The 7,512-nt window shown below is 38.3% G+C and overlaps 1 pseudogene; it reads right to left on the reverse strand.

The window, feature by feature from the left end:
- Positions 1-4,734: 4,734 nt before the first annotated feature.
- Positions 4,735-5,431, reverse strand: LOC116559962 (annotated as a pseudogene).
- Between the last annotated feature and the right edge of the window lie 2,081 nt (positions 5,432-7,512).

The following is a 7,512-nucleotide window of genomic DNA, read 5'->3' on the forward strand; positions in this document are numbered from 1 at the left end:
GCGGTTCAGTCCACACAAGGAATTTTTCAAGAATGTTAGATTCTGTACAGGTCTCTAGGAGGTGGACACACAGTCGTACTAATTCCATTCTGACCATGAAGGCATCATAAATGCTTCCTTATCATCCACCCAGCTCAGGAAAGTGAGTTTAGAGAAAGAATGTGGCCCTGGTATTATTATTATCAAGTCTATTTAGTCGAAAAAGTGATCTGTCAGGCTTCATCAGGGACTGTTGATGGGCTAACTCAGTTAAAACCTCTCATTTCATTAGGGGAACGAGACCATAATGATATCTTGAAACCCATAAGTAAAGGATTATAATAGTTTAATAAGTGAGGAGGGCTCCAGAACATTCAATAATACAATTAGGTTAGGCTCAGGAAGAAAATATGATCCCTGGATAAAAAACAGCCCTTGTTTTTCATTCGTCCTCACTAGTATTGCCAGTGGAGATTTGTTTTCCACTCCTCTCATTTGACTCTAAAGAGTATCCTATTTCCTCCAATATCCTGTCATCAAAAGACAGCATGACCTCACTGAGGTTAACCATCTCCCCTACACACACACACAAAGCCTCACTTTAACCATGAATCTCATACCCAGTTTAGGGTTAAGAAAATCAACTCAGTATTGATATGACCGCATATGTGTGCCAGTCAATCCTCCCCGTTTACAAAGGGTTGTCACCTGCGTTATCTCATTTACTTATATCCTCACAACAGCATCTACTCACATTTTTCAGGTGTAGAAAATAAGACAAAGATAATTGGTTCAATGTTTGTTGAATATCGCCTGTCAAGTGGGGGAGGGGGGTGCCACACAGATGACTTGCCCAAGGTCATAGATCCAGTAAATGTCAGGGCGGGGACTTTGAAGCTCCACGTCTTAATCTGGGTTGAACTTTGGTCTTGAAGCTGGGCCAGCAGGATCAGCCCCTCTGACTAGAGGAAAGACACTGGGTGTTTGATCTCACAGTTAGGTACACATCTGTCATCCTATGACTCCAACTTTCTATTTTGAAAAGACCCATCTTAAACTATTCAGATGAAATCAGTTTTAAAGTAATAGATTTATTCTCTTTTTTCTCATAAGAAGGATGAGGATCATGGAAAGATAAATGAGGATGTTCTAAAAGAAAATGTAAAAGGTCTCATCAAGTGCACCATATGAGCATCAGGACTTTGCTGTATCCTGCATAATAAAACTCTCTGCTTCCTGTTATAAATGGTTTTCAGTGCCTGAACTACTCTGTGTCAGGGACAAATATTTCTCTGTAGAGAATAATTCAATACAACAAAATATATGTCTTGTCAACAATCATTCTGTCATATGTACTTACCTCCTATGGGTTTGTCACACAAGACCGTAAGTTTCTCAAGGCAGCAATTGTGCCTAGCACAGTGCTAACAAATATCTGGAGCTCAAGCAATCTTCATTATATTGAAATGATCTCTACAAAAACATCTCTGTGTTTTCAGTTGCTTCAATTATAGAACAATCCTGGAAAATTAGGTTTTCTGTATCTGAGAAAATTGTTCAGTTGGCTTGAAAAACACTCCTTTATGCACTAAAACTTTTCTCACACAACTTTCCCTAATGGCCTTAGAGGGAATTCCATCCCTTCCTCTACATTCCTACTCATTTTTTATCCTTATTATAACACCAGATTATAGTGATTGTTTTACACTGGAAACACCTCATACACAAATTTAACTTGTGCTGGCAGATATAATTTATAACATCTCTCCCACTAAACTGGGAACCCCTCGTGACCTTTATGTGTACTTCTTTATCATGGGGCCTGGAAGGATGGAGAGTATGGGAGGGAGAGAGCGAGGGAGGGAAGAAGGAGAAGAGGCAGGAGGGAGAAAGAAAAAGGGGTGGAAGGAAGGAGGAGAAGGAGGGAAGAAGGAGGGTAGGGAAGAAGGGAGGAAGGAGAGAAAGAAAAAATGAAAGAAAGGGGAAGGTGCAAAGGAGGGAAGAGGGGAAGGAAAGGAAAGAAGGGAAGAAAGGAGGAAGGAGGGAATGAAGGGGGAAGAAGAAAGAGAGGAAAGGAAGGAGGGAGGAAGAGAGGGGAGGGAGGAAGGGAGAATAAAGGCGGGAAAGAAGAAAAGGAAAAGAGGGAAGAAAGAAAGAGGAGGGACAAGGGAGCTGAGAGAAAAAGAAGGGAAGAAGTCATCTGAAAATACTGGAGAGCTAACAGGATAGTGGAAAATCACCAAGCAAATACCTAGAAGATTGGAAATATAGAGGAGTGAGACCAACATCTTTCCCTTAGGTATATTTGCTATTTTCAGAATTTTTGAAATTCTCCAGGTAGAAAAGGGACGAAATTTATGAGGAAAACCTAATAAACTCCTCCTGTTTTTGTTTGGAACCCTGAAATGCTGTGAGGATAAACCAGGGGTGTACCAGCCTTTGCAGTGGCCAGCTCAACTTCCAATCTGCTCAGCCACTGAAACAGGATTAAGGTGACCCTGATTGCTTAGGCCTCCAGGTGCCTCAAAGGAGCAAATGACAATTCTCACTAGAGGCAGCAAACATAAGTAAATTTAGAATAAAAGCATTTCTGGACAAACAAAACCAAGATAGTTTGTCACAACCAGATCTGCCTTAAAGAAAACCTTAAAGTGAGTGTTTCAAGTGGGAGAAAAATTATTCCAGATACAATGACACAGATGTGGAAAGAAATGAAGAGAAATGAAAAGGGAAAATATGTGTGCAGTGTAGGCTATACGAACCAATAATAAATATGTCATTGGAGTTTAAAATATTTAAGCTAAAATACACGACAATAATGACATAAGTCAGAAGGGGATAAATGGAGTTTAAGTACCTTAGATCTTTGCCTTTTCTGGGGAGATGGTAAGTTTCAACTGATGGTAAACTGTGATAAGTCAAAGTTATCATCTCTTAGGTAATCAATGAAAGAATAATTAGAGTGTATAACTTCAAAGCTAATAGAAGAAGGAAATACTTTTTCAAAATCAATCTAAAAGGCACAGAGTAAGATGACAGATTTAAACCCACATGAATCAATGGCTATATTAAATGTATCTAGACTTAATGCTCCAATTAAAAGCAAAGATTATTCACCTGGACATAAAAACAAAACACAACCATGTGCTCTTCACAGGAGATACATGTAGAACTGGAAACAGGTTGACAGTAAAAAAAAAAAAAAAAAAATGCCATACAAAAGCTACCTTAAAGAAGGCTGGTAGGTTCTATCACAGAGCTAAACGCAAAAAAACCTTTTACTAGAGATTAAGAGGATGCTTCATTATGATAAAAGACTTAATTTACCAGGAAGACATAACGCTTTAAAATTTTTATGTACTTAATAATGTAGTATCAAAATAAATGAAGCAAAATCTGACAGAACTACTAAAAAATAAACAAATCTATAAAAACAGTGGGAGATTTAAATACCTCTCTCAGAAATTGATAAAACAAGCAGGCAAAAATCAGTAAGGATACGGAAAATTTGAATACTGTGTAACAAACCTATCCTAATTGAGATATTTAGCACACTGCACCCAGCAACTGCAAATTACACATTCTTTTCAAGCCCACTCAGAACACTTTTTAAAAAAATTAACCATATGCTGCGCCATAAAGCAAATCTCAACAAATTCCAAAGGATAGAAATCAAACCAAGTATCTTTAACCACAATGCAATTAAGCCAGAAATCAATAAGAAAAAGATTAGTAGATGCCCCATATGTTTAGAAATTAAGAAATACACCATCTACATTAAGAAATTAAGAAATAAATTGAGAAATAATTTAAGAAATACACCAATAAATTAAGAAATATACCATCTAACAAAGAAATCACAATATAAATTAGAATACAGCTTAAATAATAATAAAAAAAATTCTATGTGTCAAAACTAACTTCTGGGATCCAGCTAAACCACTAATGCATTGGAAAAGATGCTAAAAATAAAAAATTTCTCAATCATACTAAACAGTTGCAACTCTTCTCCTGGACAGGCCTGTCCCAGTCCAATTTCCTGAGCCAGACTCCAGGCCCACTCATTGGATTTTGCCACTTTCCTGGGTTGGATCCTCCACATCCTGGATCTTATCTCTTTCTTTCTCAGCTTAGTTCTTCATTTAGATGCAGCACATTCTCAAGCAACTTCCTGAGAAAGGTGCATGGAGATAAAATTTTCTAGTCCCAGTCTAAAAATAATTCTACCATCACATCTATTAGTCAATCTAGGTGTAGAAATTTAAATTTTTTTTCCCCTCAAAACCTTATTGATGTTTATCGTGGCCTACCAACATCCAATGCTGCTACCGCTAAATCCAGTGCCAGCCTGTGTATTGTTTCTTTGTGGACACTTATATTTGTTTTTCTTCTTGGAAGCCTTTAGGAATTTCATCCTTGGGTGTTGCATTTCATGATGATACATCAAGCTTTGAGTCACATTGCATTTGTTACATTGGGAATATGGTTGCTCTTTCAGTATGAAAACTTTGCTCTTTGGTTCTAGGAATTTACTTCTATTACTTCTTGGACAATTTTCTCTCCTCGATTTTCTCTACTTTTTTTTTCACAAATACGACCTTTTATCTTGGGCTAGTGGTTCATATCTATCAGCTTATTCACCTTTATCAACTGTCTCATCCCAGTAGCTTTTCCCTAACGACTACCTTCACCATGAAACTCCATGAGTCTTCTCAATTCACACTTAGGCTTCTTCAGCATTTTTGCTTTTCTATCGAGGACATCATGGAGAGGATAAGGAGATTGGCAAAGCTTTTCTGTATCTTTTCCAACGCTGTCTGGACGAAGCAATTTATTGCTTCAATTATTGAATCAATTTATTGACAACTTTTGTCTGCACCTCTCGTGTCATGATTTCCAAATCTTCTTCTGGATCTGTCAGACCTGTTGGTGCTGAGCATAAGAGCTCTTCCATATCTGATTGCTGCATTTTTAGTAAAAACCAACACAGAACAGATTAAACAAGTAGCCATCAGCAGTCTTGACATCGATATGAACTTTCAATCATTGGCTGCCATTTTTTGACCATGGGGCACAGTTTGTCGCAGATAAGATCCGTGCCATGGAAGTTAGGCAGTTTTTGCCCTGAACATCTTTAGTAGTCATCTTGAATTTTCTAAATGCAACTTTATCATTCTGCAAATCAGCAAGACTCACTTCAAACATAACGACCCTTGAGGTCATCAGATAAAACTTTGATTCCGTGGGTCCTGGTGACTAGCGGCTTTCCAATATTTCTCATATTAAACATAGCAGTTGCTTTCACGTCATATCCATCTTTCTTAGAAAATGGATCAGCCATCTTCTTCTTGGCTCCCTTTTTGCCATCTCTCATTAAGACCCTTGTTTTTACCAACCACCACAGTGCTGCTCGGAAAGCCAAAATGGCTCTACTTTCTTTTTGTAGGATTCTTATTAGTCAGATGTTGAACTTCCTTTATTGGTCTGTCATATAATTCATTTAGTTTCCTTAAATACAATATCCCCATTGTGTGTGTGTGTGTGTGTGTGTGTGTGTGTGTGTTTGCTTGTTGGTTAGCATAAGTTGATGGTGGGGGGAATGCCTCAGAGTTAGTGTTTAGGAGTGAGGGAAATGTTGACTGTCCATATATAGTTCCAATTATTGCCTCTGTTTATAACCCACGTACCACTTCACCCTCCATTATGCCTGATGTCTTCAGTTCCTAGGTCTTGTTTTAGCTTTAAATTTAACTTGACATAACACAAGTTTTCTTCTTAATTGTAGCCAATCCTTTCCTCCACTTCACCGGGTACCACCATTTCACCTATTTTCTATCTTCAAGAAATTTGCTGAAATTTCTCATTCTCTTCATTATAGAGAGATAACTTTTTATTATTTTACTATTATTTTAAAAGATTTTACAGAGAGAGGAGATACATCTACATATAATCTATATACTCAGTCTTTCATCTTTCCTTACAAGCTCAGCTTTTATTTCTTTGCCTGTTTGCCCACTGTAGAGCTGTAAGCAGGGCAGCAACATGGTATTTTCCTGTTTAACTTTTGGGCATAACACACACATGGCTAACCATCATTCCCTAAGTGTTTGCTGAATTTAATAGATTTGCCTAGTGCAGGCCAGGTGCAGTGGCTCATTCCTGTAATCCCAGCAATCTTCACTTTGGGAAGCCAAGGTGGGTGGATCACTAGACGACAGGAATTTGAGACCAGCCTGGCCAACATGGTGAAACCCTATCTCTAATAAAAATACAAAACTTAGCCAAGCATGGTGGTGTGTGCCTGTAGTCCCAGCTACTCAGGAGGCTTAGGCTGGAGAATCACTGGAACCCAGGAGGCAGCGGTTGCAGTGAACGGAGATCATGTCACTGCACTCCAGCCTAAGCAACAGAGCAAGACTCCATCTCAAAAAAAAGGTGGGGGGAATGAATTGCCTAGTGCATATTATACGTGCTCAGTCACCCTAAGATAATTGTCAAGTCCTTAAGGAGACCTACAGGGATATCCCTATAATAACCAGAGTCTCCTAAATTTGAAAAAATGGTAAAATTTCCACAAATTGCATTGAGGGGGATAAGTGAACATTCCACATAAGTGAACATTTACAATGTGGAGGATCATGAGAAATATAGAACTTAACATGCTACTTTGTTGAGTCTTCTGTACAAAATACAGTGTGCTTTACATGCAAGAGACCCTGTTGGTGTTGCTTTTATACATATACATATAAGTTAGAAGAAATGTCACTTATCTTTATTCTGATAATACGAGGCATTTTTCTAAGTTGAAAACAAGAACTGCATCTTCTCTTAGATTGAATAAATGCTGACTATTGTCTCAGATGTTGCTGCTTTTATTTTTTTTAGAGTTGATAAACTCTCAAGACGTCAATCAATGAATTGAGGGGTTGTCCCTCTTATCAATGATTTAGGATCCAGCTAATAGTTGATGAGAGAGTTTAATCCACAGAAGATTGGCTTTCTAGGTAGAAGCAGCCATTCAACTTCTAGAAAGAATAAGAGTTCATTTTTCTCCCTTTTTCTGAGCTGGCTGGTAACTTGAGAGAAGCGAAGAGCAGCCAAGATTGAAAGGTCAAGCTGGCAGTATGTACTTAACTTTGGTAGAAGAGAGAGTGTAAATCTTTGAATGTCCTGAGATAACAAAAGCCCAGTGAAAATACAAATAAAGTCATGTGGATCAGTATCTAAATCTGCTGCCTGCTGCCTCTAATGCAGATGCTCTATAGTACAGCAGGAAAAGCAAGGGCTTCAGAGTTGCACAGATTCATTTCACCCTGTTGCTTTCCGACTGTGATCTTGGGGAACTTTCTCAACCTTTCTGAGTTTCACTTTCCTTCTATAATGAGATCATTAAAGGAAATTAAATGAAAGAATGAGTGTTAAAGAGCATGCCCAATATAGCAGTTGCTCAGCAGATGCTAGCTCTACTTTTCCTTTTATGTCTCAGGAGGGATAGCTATGGCGCCTCACTGAGGCACCATGAGAGACTGCATT

The sequence above is a fragment of the Sapajus apella genome, unplaced genomic scaffold (genome assembly GCF_009761245.1).
Source record: "Sapajus apella isolate SASKATOON/1434 unplaced genomic scaffold, GSC_monkey_1.0 scaffold25, whole genome shotgun sequence".
Classification (NCBI taxonomy): Eukaryota; Metazoa; Chordata; class Mammalia; order Primates; family Cebidae; genus Sapajus; species Sapajus apella.